Below are 14,750 nucleotides of genomic sequence, written 5' to 3'. Positions count from 1 at the left end.
TTTCCTGTCTGTAAAATGAAGATAATCATACGTACCTCACCGGACTAATTTGAGGTTTAAATGAGATCACATTAGCACTTCTATAGCACCTACTACATGCCAGGCATTGTTAATTAGAGTAACTTGCTCAAAGTCACATAGCTAGGAAGTGGCAAAGTGATGTTTTGAACCCAGGAAGGCTGGCTCCAGTCTGGGTTCTTATCTACCACGCCTTTCAATATAATGCTCAGAAACCACTCAGCCTAATGTGTGGCACGTGATAACAGTGTCCTAAATGTCAGCTATCATTTTATTACTATTTTTCTCACACAGGACATAAGAAAAATCTTCTTGTCAATAGAGATTAGAAGAAGAAAAAGAGGTTCTGGAACGCAATAGCTGGAGCTCTGCATGCCAGAATAGTTTTTCTGGGAGAATTTAGTAAGGACTCACCAAGGAGATGTGTAGCTTTTCTCTAGAGCTCTGTCTAGCTCACGCAAGTTTTCCTGGTTTAGCACCATCATCTCTTCTGTTTTCCAAGACTGACTCAGAGCTCTAAGTCTAAATGGAGAATTAAAGATTATCCTCACCCTCTCATTTTATAAATGAGTAAAGTGAAGATCCGAGTTACAGCATTTTATTACAGAAGCTTTGTAAATTAGCACCAATCTCCTGATGCCCAGATAATGCTCTTAAACCTTAAATCTATAGCTGACACATATACAGGATTTTCTAGATTTCAAAATTCCTTGTCCGTTGTCTGCATAAGTGCAGTTCTATTGGCCAAATAAGTGATTTAATTATTGATTTAGAAAATACGGTTATGACAATGATTCATCACATGGAAGAGAGTTACAGAGCTTCTCTCTCCATTTGCTTCTAAGAGCCGGGGGCGGGGGTCGCTTAAATCAAACGTTCCTAATCACCTACCACAGTCCTCTTGGTCTTCAATGGTCCTAAGGTTTAGGACCTGTTTGCTAATGCTGACACCCCAAAGCTCATACTGCATTAGGATGTTGAAGTGCTCCAGAGGAGACGTGAAACATTGAAATCAGGAATCTCCTTCCACCCGCCCAAAAAGATCCTTTGCCTTTAAGGGCTCCTTTTAAAAGCCAGCGAGTTTTCTCTGATCCTCTTTAATAAAGTGCCCCAGCGGCAGCGCTCCCCTTCCTTATTTGAGATCTGTGCAGTCTCATTAAATTTGATGTGTCGCAGAGGGCTTGGATATGTGAAAGGGAGGCTGTGGGAGCAGAACTGGAGGTTGCCAGCTTTACTAAGGAAACGTAATTCATTACGGCTTTTCAAAATGGACGCCCCTCTGGCTTCCTGCTCCATTGATTTTTCCCCCTTTGCAAGTAACAAGTGAAGGGCCAGCTCAGCCTGCAGATTTAACCCTTATTAACAGCTGTTTAAATTAGAGATGCGGTTTGATGGAGAGACAGGATCCTTCGCATATCCCCACTCAAAGGAAACCGAGAAGAGATGATTAAAGATGAAAGCGAGCAAACGTCTGGTGCTAGCTGGTGATGCGGCATCTACCGCCATCTGAGGAGGGGCTAGCAATGCTATTAAGTAGTCTATCCAAATAATGTGCTCCTACTTTTCCCCAATTAAATATTCATGACCTACTCCTTCCTCCCCCCGCCCCCCACATCCCCCCACCCCCTTTGAAATAGTAATGGAGGAAGGACTATTTGCTCTTCTACGTGAAGTGAGGAACACTGGGACAATAGCAGACCGCCAGCTTGTTGTCCCCCGACGTTGAGCACCGCTTCCTCAGAAAAGACTGATCCGGAACAACTAGGATGGCCTGCCTGGCTGCGGGCTTGCCTGAGACCTCCGAGTGAAAATACAGATTACTTTGGTGCTCATGAATGCAAGAACCTGAAGGAGGCCAATCTGTTCTGGGAACAGAGCTTGCAAGAAAGAAGATAAGACTCATCATATAAATATAAGCTTGCCTCTGTCTCTGGAGACCAGTGTGTGCAGGGGCCCCACAAACTAACCAAGAGGCAAAATAGCAAGGGCAAGGGCAGTGCTTTGATAAAGGGAGGCTGCAGACAGTTCAGGATGAGGCTGCTCATCCCAGCCTGTGTTCCTGTTTTCTTTGCAGGCTCCTAATGCTGCCAATTCCTTAGGACCCTAACCTTATGCGCTCTTAAGGGTATTGTCATCATTGTTCTCTCTAAATGTCTCCCTTAAGAGAAGAACATGGGGCATCACATTTGGTATTGCAGACAAAACAAAACCTACTGCCCATTGGGAAAATGCACCAGGGGGAAAGACCATTTCAGGGAAGGGATGGGGACAATGTGCCCCCTCGAAGCAGGAATGCCAACTTTGTTCAGATTTTGCTACCCCCACTTCCTCTAACAACTCTCATCTTCCCTCAAAATATAAAGAAAATAATCCCAAGCATCAGGGTCATGTCCTTTGGAAAATGCACACATATACACATATGCACTGCTGTAAGAAAGAAAAGCATCAAGGCGGATCTCTCATGCTCATACTCTATAAATTTATTTTCCTGACGTGCAGCATCTAACTCAAGGAATCTAAAGAGAAACATTCTATGACAGAAACAAAATAAGACAGGCCTAAGTAAATCACGCACTGACAGCGCTGGCATTTACATAGTAAGTGAAAGAGGATGTCGGCTCACTCCATTCGTATTTTATTTTCAACTGAAGTGCGTAGAAGATTTTTTCTGGAGTCTAAATTTTGTCGTAGCAATTCCTAGTGCAAAAACCTTCGTAAACCCTAGTTTTCACTCCACATGGAGTAATTCTTCCCCCACCAAAGTCCCCAAATAGGAAAGAAATATTCAGAAAGCATGGCAGGGCCCCCACCCCTATCCTCCTCAGTCCACTTTGGTGACTTTTACCCAAGTTTTTCTGGGACGCTAAAAGTATACACAGAGTTTGTTATAAATAGGGTTTTCTCAAACTGTTTTGAAACAAAGTGTTAAAGTGTTCACAGCATCAGAGAAAGTTATTGCCGGCCTGTGCTTGCCATGGAGTGGGACCATTGGAAATATAGGCTTTACACTTTTTTACTAATTGACACCATCAGGGAAGTGCACAAAGATGAAGCATTAGGAAAATAAACTGTAAGTTTCCAATGGACGTCCCGTCCAGGGACAGATTAAGGGAGGTGCGTGCCGTGAGAGCTGCCAAGAACTTTCAGGTTCAGAACAAGGGACCATGCAGGACATAGACTTGGCAAAGCCTTTTCCTCTTAATTTCAAATTCGCGCGTATGTACAGGGAAATGTAATCCGTTTCTTCTGAGAGCCTTTCCCTTTCTAGAACATCGAAGCCCTGCTATACAAGCACGTACTGCATGAAAAAGGAGCTAAGAACACAGAGGAAACTTTCCTGCCAAACAGGGGAGTTATTCCCACAGCAGCAAGAAGTGTATGTTGTAAGGTGGGTGCTTCAAGAGGTCTTTTGCTCATCAACATCCTGCACTCCCCATAGTGAAATAGTTCTGTGACCCCCTAAAAATGTATGGAGTGATAAAGGTAAAGTGGAGGCTGGGGAAGGAAAGAAAAAGAATTAAGTTAGATTATTGAGCACTTAGTATGTCCCAGGAATGTGCTTAAGAACTTTATATATGTTGTCTCATTTAATCTTTACAGCAATCCTATGAGAGCAATTATCGTTTCCTTTTTTTCGCTTACAGATGAAGACACTGAGGACCAGATGGATTGGATAACTTTCCCAAGGCCTAACGGGCTGAGCTAGGACTGGGATCACAATCTATCTAATTCTAAAGCCACTTTCTTTCCACTATACAGTACTGTCTCCAACTGCAAGAAACCACAGAACCAAACACCACCAGTCACAAAAAAGAGTAGAAACAAGAATCTTGATTCTCAGCTCAGTCTTATTTCCCTTTATAGCAGAGTAACCAGTGCTGTGATTGCTTCAAACTGTTTGCCCCATTAGACTTCTAAAATGAGTCTAACGTTCCCCTTTTACAATTCTTAACTCAATGCCATATGCAATCAGACACAAGCCGTACTATGCAACAATGATGACGGTAAAGGGGCTCAGTGGTATGGATCAATTATTTCAACAAATATTTACTTGTGCCCACTATACTACAAAGCACTTAGGGTAAAAAAAATCCATACAGGCGTAGCTTCAGCCTGGCCTCTGGTCGCCATTCACAATACCCTTTGTCTACCTTCTACCCAATCACACTATTATCATCAGAAGCCAAGAAGACATTGTCAAAGCAGAGACAGACATAGACACAACAGAGGGGTGGTTCGAATTCCCACAATGAAGGTAGAATGCCTATTCAGCACTCTCCTTCTCTGATCACTCACACAGGTCTGCAACCTTACCCTGGCCCCAAACTCAGTGTAACTTCGGCTCTGGTATCCATACTTCCAGTCTAAGCACAGACCCTACCCACCTTGTCCTTTCCCATTCAGTCAGCCCCACTTACATCCAAATCAGTTTTCCATCACCCCTCATATTCCATGCCATCTTCTCAATTCGTCTCTTCTTAGGTAGCCTATAGAATCCTGTTCTGTTAACAAGTAAACTCCCATATTGCTGTGAACCCTTGCACCAGCATTCTTTGCACCTGTGTCTGAATGGAAATGTGGCTTTCCCTTAATTATAAATAGTTCTCAAACCCCTTTCCCAAAGAAGCTGTTTTCTTTTCCCTAGGCCCAAATCACAGAAGGTCACAGTTGCTCTCCGCCTCCCTTGCAGTGCATTGTCCTGCAGCCATCTAACAAGAGCCCTTCTCCTTGTAACTCTCTTCCCTCACTCCTTGATGTAGTCTTCTGACCCTTGATGCCTGGAGCACCTGTTCGCCTGAGACTCCCTCAGCACACCAAGACTGTATTGAAGATTGATGACTTTGGCCCCTCAGGATCTTAACCTCCTTATTATCAATGACTTTCATATACTTTCTGTTTCTCAAAACAAGGCAGTGGCTCTTAAAGCATAGTCTTTGGACCAGCAGCGTTAGCATCACCTGAAACATGTCAGAAATGCAACTTCTCAGACCCTACCCTAGACCTGTTGAATCAGAATTTCTAGGTGTGGGGACAGCAATTAGCACTTTAACAAGCACTCCAGGTTATTCCGATGCGCAAATGTTTGAGAACCACTAATGCAGAAGTTGGCCACATCATGGCTCATGTCATCAGTTGGAGCTTTTCTACTCTAAGATCTCTCTGCTTCACCTCTTTGGCATCACTTTTTCTATTTCCTCAACTTTGCTAATCTAATATTTGCCATAGTCTGGAGGTATAGAGCCTCTTCTGGTGTCACCCCCAGTCCAGATCCTGGTCAGTCATTTGCATGAGACCTCTAAGCTTGCAATCGTCACTTAACTGGTTTCCCCTAAATTGGGACTTTTGTCAAATCTATGAAATTGTCCTCATTGAATCCAAGCAAGCTATCTTATCTGGGCCCTTGCTACTGGTATATAACCATATTATTCACTTCTTTTGAATTTGCAAATTTACAATATTTCTAACATTTATCTGCTTTCTTCAAGACTGACATTTCCACCTAGTCTTTCACATTTAGGCAGATGGCCTTGACTCTTACTTTACAAGAATAAAGTCATCCAATCAAGGTCCCTCAATGTCCAACCACTGTTCCCCAAGACATCTCTATAGCTGTTCCTCTTGACTCTGAAGTAGAGGTAAGCCTCCCCCTCTCTATGCTCTAAATCTCCTCCCTCATGACTGCACCAGGACCTCACTCCTCAGGAATGCCAGAGGAATGTAGGGCCCCTAAGAAGAGACGTACAAGACCGTGTCTTGCCAGAGGGTGGAGGAGGTTGTCAGTGATTAATAGTGTCCTATGCCAAAAATAGATCCAAGATAATGAAACCGAGGAAAGGTTGTTTTGTTGTGACCATTCCTAGATAACCGTTTTCAAAATTGCTGTTTCAGTAGAGCAGTGAGGACAGAAGACAGATGGTAGGATGTTAGGGAAATGAAGGATGTGAGGTGTGTATGTCCCACTATTAAAAGAAATTTAGCCATGCAGCAAAAGATGAGAGCAGAAATGTAACTTGGAACTCACTGAGCAGTCTTCTCGCCACCGATGGTGAGATCTATGTTTGTTCTATGCAAAGGGGAAGCAGCAGTAGAGAGGAACAGAATATAGACACTAGAAGATGGGATAAGTGAATGAGAAAGGTCCTGTAAAGGACAGAAAAACAGAGTAGAAAGCAAAACTGGAAGGATCTATTCATCAGGGCTCTTGATTGCAAGTGACAGTATACCTTCATCATCTAACTTAAGGCAAAACAGGAATATATTGGCTCACACAGCCAGCAAGAGGAGGAGTGTAGCTGGAGATGGCTGTACCCAGAGATGTGATGCTTCCAGGACCATTGTCTCATCTCTGCCATGCTCTATGTATCTTCCATCCTCTCTCCCATGAAGAAAAACATAGGTAGACCCATTCCATGGGCTGATCTTGGCGTATATCTTTTCACCTTTTCCATCACAAAGGAAAGATTTTCTCCCCAGCTCCAGTTGAATGCCATAAAGACTCTGATTAGCCCAGTCTGAGTTTTGTGCCCAGCCAAATGGTCGAGGAAAGAGGGAGAAGACAAAGAATTAGGGTTGATAGTCCCTATTAGAAACATATGCATGGATGAAGGAAGAGCTCTTCTTCACTCTCCCACAAAAGGTGCGGGGCTTTGACCAACAGACTAGGGAGAAATGAGGCACAGGGCAGAAACAACCAACATCAACTAAACGTGGTTAGCCTTGGATAGGAACAGAATCACCTCTTCTCACACCAGGATGGGTGTGAATGTATATACGTGTGTGTGTGTGTGTATACATATATATATATAAATAATTATATATGTATTTATATATGTATAATGTTTTATATATGTACATATATATTATATATGTAATGTATGTACGTGTATATGTATACACACATGCATACATGAATATAGTTATAAAGTCACAGAGGTATGTCACAGGCTGGGTACACTGAAAACAGATGCTGAGACAGTTTGGTTTGCAAGATGGTTACTGGGAATCAACACCTGTGAAAGGAAGGGAGAAGCCATATTTGGCAGAAGGGAAAGTAAAACTGCAATGCAGACCTCCATCAACCCAGGGGAGAGCTCTGGGGTGAGTGTCACTACTCAGAGTTGTTTTGTGTCGGGGAAAATGGCCAGATCAAAGTGCCTGGGCGTTTATACACCTGCATCGCTCAGTCGCTGGATGTGCGCTGCCCCAGGAAAGGCGTGATCTCAGGGGAGATGGTACTCTCTGCAGTTAAGGCAGACTTGGAAGATGCTGACAGCTGGAAGCTCTTCTCTGCATTCCCTATATCTGGGCAGTAATCCCTCCTCATAGAGGGATCTAGATGGTGCATCTCCAGTTTTACCTTACAAAAGTAGAAGAACGTGGAGCACATAGGATGTTTAGGGCTACTACTCTGTTTAGGTAAACTACTCTGTATGATACTACAATTGTGGATTCATATCATTATACATTTGGCCAAACCCATGGAATGTACAACACCAAGAGTGAACCCTAATGTAGACTATTGACTTTGGGTGATAATCATGTGTCAATGTAGGTTCATCAATTATAAAAAATTTATCACTCTGGTGGGGAAGGCTATTCGTATGTGGAAGCAGCAGGTATATGAGAAATTTCTGTAACTTCCTCTCAATTTTACTGTAATCCTAAAACTGCTCTAAAAAAATTGTCTGTTAATAATAATAATAAAAAAATAATTTGTAGCAAAAAAACCAGTCATAACCCAGGTCACAGAGCAGAGTGTGGTCCCTTCACTATCTCAGTGCCAGCATGGATGCAAGCCAAGCAAAGGGTATCTGGGCCAAGGTTAGCCACCAATGAGTCCATGGAAATTAATTTCCAATTCTAATATGGGTAGGAATAAGAAATTAAAAATGCAACAAATTCTTTGACACACCTCTCATCAAGAGGTAGAGTTTAATTCACTTTCCCTTGAATCAGGGCTGGCATATGACTATCTTGAGCTCTAGAGCCTGTCAGAAGTGATATTATGTTATTTTCAGGCCTAGCCTTTAAGAGAACTTGGTCTCTGGGAGCCCTGAGGTGTCAAACAAGAAGTCCAGTTACCCTGCTGGAGAGGTCACAGGGAGAGGCTCTGAGACTACTTGGATAGGAAGAGGAATCCAGTGGGGCCCAGCCCTCCAGCCATCCTCACGAAGGTGCCAGGCTTGTGAGTGAAGCTGGCTTGGACTCTTCAGGCCGGTCCCCAGCTGAATGCCACCAAGTGACAAAGTTGATACCAGTTAGCCAAGCCCTGTCTGAATATCTGGGAAAATTGGATGATGTGATAAAATGGAGTTTTTTAAAGCCTCTAATTTTTGAGGGGCAAGGGAGTAGGCAAAAGCAGAGCCGAGGACATGGCAAGTTCTGGAAACAGTCAACAGAAGACTGAAGAGTCAAAATGCAAAGACAGCCCAAGAGGGAGGATCAGGGATGAACAGAGACTAATAAATAAGCAAGTTGGTGAGGGGATCAGAAAGCACATGTGACGGATCTGATTTGACTTGTGCTGAGATAGCCACTGCTGGCTTCCACGCTCCTAGTGAAGTAGAAATGAGATAGTCTGCTGATGCTAATAGCTGGGAGAAAATAAGACTGTGGCTTGGAGAACGTGAAGAAACTTTGGAAAAATGTGGAGCAACGATACCAGGAAAAATGCAAGATATGAATAACAAGGTCACCAGGAAGGGCCTACTGAAGTCAGATGGGGTGGATGTGTGTTAGTCTACACCGTCAGCATTCTGAGACCCTCTCACATGATGCTGTGCCATTGAGGAGCAGAATTGGGGTTGACTCTATTGTGTATACTACAGCAGTTCCAGGGGTAAGGACATCAAGGGGTTAATGAGGGATGCAGGGACGATGACCTGGAGGCAGTAAAATGGGTGAATGAGAAGCCTGAGGAGTTGGCGTCTTGATGGGTAAATATCAGAATCTTAGGGAATGGTTGTGAGTAACAGTTCGGTCATCATTTATTCATTCAACAAATACTTACTGAGTATCTACTATGTGCCAGGTATCATTCAAATCTGCTCATTTTCTCTGCCTGAGAGTGAGCAAGACTAGGATGAGAAAATGAAGTTAAGTCCACTTAAGAGAAGTTGAAACTAATGGACAATAGGATCTTCTGCATCATCCACAGGATTGAATTATGTTTCCATTGCCGTTAAGAATAAAAGGTTTACCATTTCCTAATTACTTAAACATATTGTAAAAGAAATGCATGTAAGGGCCCTGTATGTTTCCAAGTATAGGCTGGCCTCTGAAATATATCATATTCAGAAGTATTTTAAATAATTTTTAAATGGTCCAGCCCTGTATAGACCATATAGAAAAACTGACTTCTGACCCCTGCTGTATAATCTGAATAAACAACTTAACTTTTCTGCACTTCTATTTAATTATCTATGGCAGATAATGATCCTGACCATTCCTATCCCGAGCACTCATTAATTCCAGTCATTCTGTAAACATTTACTGAATACCCTACTATGTGCCAGACGTTGGGCTGGGCACACTAGAAACAGTGGTTATTAACTCATGTCGCTTATCTTCAAGAAAACCTTGGTTTAGCATGGGAGACAGGCCCATCATCGGTTAACCACAATAAATGTGCCAAGTGTGAGGAGTATGAGCATGCACTGTTCATAGTATGTGTTCAACTAGTTAGCCGCATTGTCCTATTATAGCAGAGCGGGAAGAGAAGTCACGTTAATTGAAGTCCTGCTATTTGCTGTTATACTTTATATATGCCGCCTCACTTATTCCTCACTAGCATTCTACAAAGTGGGCATTGCTTGCCCCATGCTCTGTGTCTCAAAGAAGAAAATAACTTGCCCAGGGATAGGTATGGCTGGACTAGGATCTCTCTCTCCAAAGCCTGTGCTATTTTCACAATACCATGAAGCCTCCTGGAGTACTACATTTATCTGTTTATGTTTGCCTCTCAGAATAGGTTGTACTCATTTTAAGGGTAAGACTCTTGCCTGACTCATATGTTTTCCTCCTGTGCCAAATATATAGTAGCTAGTCAACAAATGTACATTTCTTAACCAAAAAGAAGTACAAGTTTAACAAAAAGATGTTCCCTAGAAGTACATAAGTTATTATTTATAAGAAAAAAGTGATTGAAATAGTGAATGTATGAAAGAATAAATTAATGCATGAATGAAAGCCAAATGTGCTCTTGCCTCAGGGCATTTGCATTTGCTTCTCCCCCTGCCCACCCCCCCCACCTGGAATGGTTTTCCCCAAGTTGTCACATGGCTTGATCCCTCAACACTTCCTCCAGTTCTTAGCTCAAATGTCTCCTTATCAGTATGACCATCACTGGCCACCCTATATAAATAGCAGCCACCCCTCCAGCTGTCACCTCAATATCCTTACCCTGCTCCATTTTTTTCACAGCACTTCCACCACCTGACATATTATATACTGTCAGTTCATTCATCCTGTCTCTCCCACTAGTACACAGACTCCACGTGAGCAGGAGCCTTTTCCGTATCGTGACTGCAGCATCCCAGTGTTGCAGGTGCTCAATTAATATCTGCTGAATGAATGAACTTGGCTATTAAATATAGTCAAGGAAATCAAATTCCTTGCAACTTTTTCTCTTGTTTTTGCCTGAAAAAGCAAATCATTTTATCGACCCTTTAAATGGTGCTGGGTTCCCAAAGTATAATATTTTTATGGAAAAAGCTATAAGACTGTTTTTTCTTTTCTTTTTCCTTTTATGTCTTTGTGCGTGTGCACACATAATGAGGATTTGTTAGGCTGTGTTGCCACTTTTCCCGTCTGCAGAAGCTGGAGATAAAACATGGTGGCGTCCATTCTCTCCTCAGCGAATGAACTTTCCACTCCCTGAAAGGAAGGTGTTTCGATTCTCTCTCCACCTCTACTTTGCTCCTCCTGACAACTCCATGAGGGTGGTGGTTCAGATGTCAAGTGAAATATTGTTTCAGCCACTGTGAGATTGGAAGAGGGAAAAGAAGAAACTCTGAAGGCTAATGTTTATTTGAAAATAGGACAACAGAGGGGCAAACAGCTCAGTTCAGGTTTTCCCCGTCTCTCCTGCAGATAGCTCACAATCAAACACTTTCACCAAAAAGGAACGCCATTCTCTCTCCGTTGCAGGCTTCTTTTTTTGTTTTAGATAATTAGGGAAAGTGCTCATTTCAAGATAGCGTTGAAGTATAATACTATAATAATATTCACTGCAATGGAATTTTACCTTTATGATAATATTATCTACGATGGCAACCAATCTCATTCTCCAATTCTCTGTGTCTCTAATTACTTGAAGAAACATCCTAACATTGTGATATTGGAGGGCAGGTCCTATGTGACTAGGATGTTAACAGACTTTAATGCAGAACCTTTGGGATTAAAATAAACTATAAGCTACTGAGCTCATACTCAGAGCTGAAATAGTAATACTTCAGATGACTCTCCACATCTCTCACTTTATAGTCACCACCCTCTGTGTTAGGAATAAGTCAGAAGTGGAATTTTCCCAAAATTGCAGGTGAGAGTCCAAGAAGGTCAACAATATCTTATGGTGACACAGTTGGAGAAGATATAGGCAAAACAAAAGCCCAGGGCTTTTGGCTCCTATGACCGCCTCTGCTTCCTCTGAATAGCCCAGAAAAATAGGAACTGTGCTGTGGACCACAGCCTTCCTGTTCGGATCTCCAAGTCAAGAACATGTCACAGTTTGGATCGTATCAAAAAAAGTAAGAGGCCACCCCAGTGGCCTAGTGGTTAAGCTCAGGGTGCTCTGCCTCAGTAGCCTGGGGTCAGTTCCCTGGCTGTGGACCTACACCGCTCTGTTAGCGGCCATGCTGTGCTGGCAGCCCGCATACTGAAAAATAGAGGAAGATCGGCATGGATGTTAGCTCAGGGCAAATCTTCCTCAGCCAAAAAAAAAAAAAAAAAAGCAAAGATTTGTGAAGGTAGTTCATGCTGAGAGCAAAAGGGGAATTTGTGCCCCTAGAAACCCAACCCGGGCTGGTGATTATTGGGGAGAAAACCCTGGATCCTATACTGAACAGAGGGATGCAGAAGTCCCCAAGTGAGTCTGCTGGAGCAGACTGACTTCCGGTCTGGCCATGCATTCACTCTGAAACCCTCATGGATTCAGCAATAAATCATTGTTTCCCTTCTTGAATTCCCTTTCTACAAGGAGGAGAGTTATTTACTTTAGATTAATAGTTCCTGAAAATATTCATATGGGTGCATTTTTTTGTCATCTCTCTCCCCTCTTTCTCTCCCTTCCCTCTTTTCCTTTCCGTTTTTCTCCAGTCACCCTCTTTTCCCCTATTTTGCCCTCTCTTTATCATAAGCTTTTAAATCCTCAGTCTTGCTTAGGGTATTGGTTTTGTATTGCTACATTAAAAATCACCACAAAATTAGCATCCTAAAAAGACACAAATTTATTATCTCGCAGTTGCTGTAGGTCGGACATCTGGGGCGGGCAGAGCTGGATTCTCTGCTCAGGGTCTCACTGGGCTCAAACCAAGATACCAGCTGGGGCTGCAGTGCCTCTCTGGGTCCTCTTCCAAGATCACTGGCTGTTGGCAGAATTCGTGTCCTTGAGGTTGTAGGACAGAGATGCCCATTTTCTTGAAAGCTGTCAGCCGGGGCCTGTTCTCCATTCCCAGAGGCTACTGACGGTTCCTTGCCATGTGCCCCCACAAGCCATTCACAACATGGTGCTTGCTTTGTTCTGGAGAAGCTGGATTCTGTCTTTCTGACTTTCTCTTCTGCAACCTGCTGGAAAAACTCTGCTTTTAAAAGGGGCCAATGTGAATAGGTCATCACTATGCCATTTAGCATAACCTCATCATTGGGGTAAAATCCATGTATTCACAGTCCTGGGGATTATTCAGGGCATAAACACAAGGGATGTGGGAAATCCTGGGGGCATCCTAGAATTCTGCCTACCACACTTAGCAACAGCATACTCCATATGTGTGGCATGTAGTATGTACAAAAAATTTTTCTTTTTCTTTCCGAGAGATGACTCTGCCCTCCTACTTGAAACACTCTCCGTTTGTCCTCTGAAAAGACACTGTTTCTTTAGTCTTGTCTAACTCTCTGGCTACTTCTCTGTGAGCGCTTGTGTTGGTTCCTCCTCATCCCCTGACCTTTAATGCTGGAGTTCCCCAGGACTCCAATCTCATCTCCCTATCTAAAGCGTTCCCTAGAGAATTCATCCCATCCCAGGGTTCGAAATACCGTCTGTATATGATGGCTCCCTAATTTATCTGAGTAGCGCAGACCACTCTTCTGGATTCCTGATTCACATGCCCAATTGCTTCCTCAACATCTCCGCTTGCTGTCCAATAGGAATACCAGACTTAACATTTCTAAAAATAAACTTGATTCTGATCCTTCCTCACACTGTTTATCTCCAAGTCCTCCTCATCCTACTAACTGGCATTGCTTCCGTCTTCTTTAACTCCTCTTTCTCTCATATACCTCCAACCCAATCCATCAGCAAAGTTCCTTGGCTCTACCTTCAAAATATGTGCAGAATCTGGCAATTGCCCACCGCCACTGCCAACAAGCTACCTTGCCTGGATTTTTGAAGTAGACACCTAACTACCCTATTTATTTCCATCTTTAGTCTCCCCTCTGCTGTTTCAATCTATTCTTCACACAGCAGCTAGAGTGATCCCTTTAAAACATCAAATATATCATGCCACTCCTCTGCTGAAAATGTACCAATGGCTTCCCATCTCACGCAGAAAAAATACCAATGTCTTCACTTCAGGATCTGCCCCCCAGGCCCCTTCATTCCCTGTCACATTGCTCATCCCTCACTCCACTTCTCCATGATACCCTCCCCAATGCCCCTTATACACAGCTAGTACGTTCTTTCCAAAGGGACTTCACACTTGCTCTCTGCACCGCTCTTCTTCCAGGCATCTCCCACGCTGACTTTCTCACTCTTTTCTTCTCTGCTCAAATCATAATATCAGTGAGAATTTCCCTGACAACCTTATATACAAGAACCCTACCCTTGGGACTCTCTGTCTCGTGTACCCTGTTTTATTTTATTCATGGCACTAACACCTCCTGAAATATGAAGTAATATATTGTATGTGTCTATTTCCCATCACCCTATTAAAATGTAAGCTCCATGGTGGAAGGGACTTTGTCAGTTCACTGCTGTGGCTCAGAGCCTTAGTTAGTAGTATCAGGAACGTTAAGAAGAATTCAATGAACATTTGCCAAATGAGTGAAAAATGTCCAATCACTTACCCATCAGAGAACATAGATTTTCTCTGCATGGTATTTTTTTTTAAACTATTTATTTATTTATTTTTTAGGAAGATTGGCCCTGAGCTAACATCTGCTGGCAATCCTCCTCTTTTTGCTGAGGAAGACTGGCCCTGAGCTAACATCCATGCCCATCCTCTTCTACTTTGTAGAACTAACATCCATGCCCATCCTCTTCTACTTTGTACGTAGGATGCCTATCACACCATGGCTTGCCAAGCGGTGCCATGTCTGCACCCGGATCCGAACCGGCGAACCCCAGGCCGCCAAAGCAGAATGTGCGCACTTAACCGCTGCGCCACCAGGCCGGCCCCTGCATGGTATGTTTTTTAGTAGAAAATACCATGGTGGAAAGAAGAAGGCTTAGGATAACCTCATAACTCTCTTTAGAGAATGAACACATTCAACCCTTACCACATCAGGGTGAGAACAAA

General features: G+C 43.1%; 2 long non-coding RNA genes across 11 annotated transcripts in view; one reads left to right on the top strand and one right to left on the bottom strand.

Moving 5' to 3' along the window:
- LOC103557915 (uncharacterized) overlaps positions 1-14,750 on the bottom strand; it is a 242,031-nt gene that overhangs the window by 131,672 nt on the left and 95,609 nt on the right. For 8 of the 10 annotated variants that reach the window (XR_011541384.1, XR_011541381.1, XR_011541383.1 and 5 more), the window contains one exon: positions 12,441-12,804. The exons of 1 other annotated variant lie outside the window; for it this stretch is intronic. This is a non-coding gene — a long non-coding RNA (uncharacterized lncRNA). Of the gene's footprint in view, positions 1-12,440; positions 12,805-14,750 lie in introns of those variants that run through there. One more of the 10 variants, XR_011541385.1, reaches the window with a different exon arrangement.
- LOC139084098 (uncharacterized) lies at positions 3,182-4,628 on the top strand. The gene is made up of 2 exons (XR_011541396.1): positions 3,182-3,406; positions 3,663-4,628. It is a non-coding gene; the product is annotated as an uncharacterized lncRNA (long non-coding RNA).

Source organism: Equus przewalskii, chromosome 6 (assembly GCF_037783145.1).
Source record: "Equus przewalskii isolate Varuska chromosome 6, EquPr2, whole genome shotgun sequence".
Taxonomy (NCBI): Eukaryota; Metazoa; Chordata; class Mammalia; order Perissodactyla; family Equidae; genus Equus; species Equus przewalskii.
The sequence above is the reverse complement of the archived record's forward strand: the minus strand, read 5'-3'. Positions and strand labels throughout refer to the sequence as shown.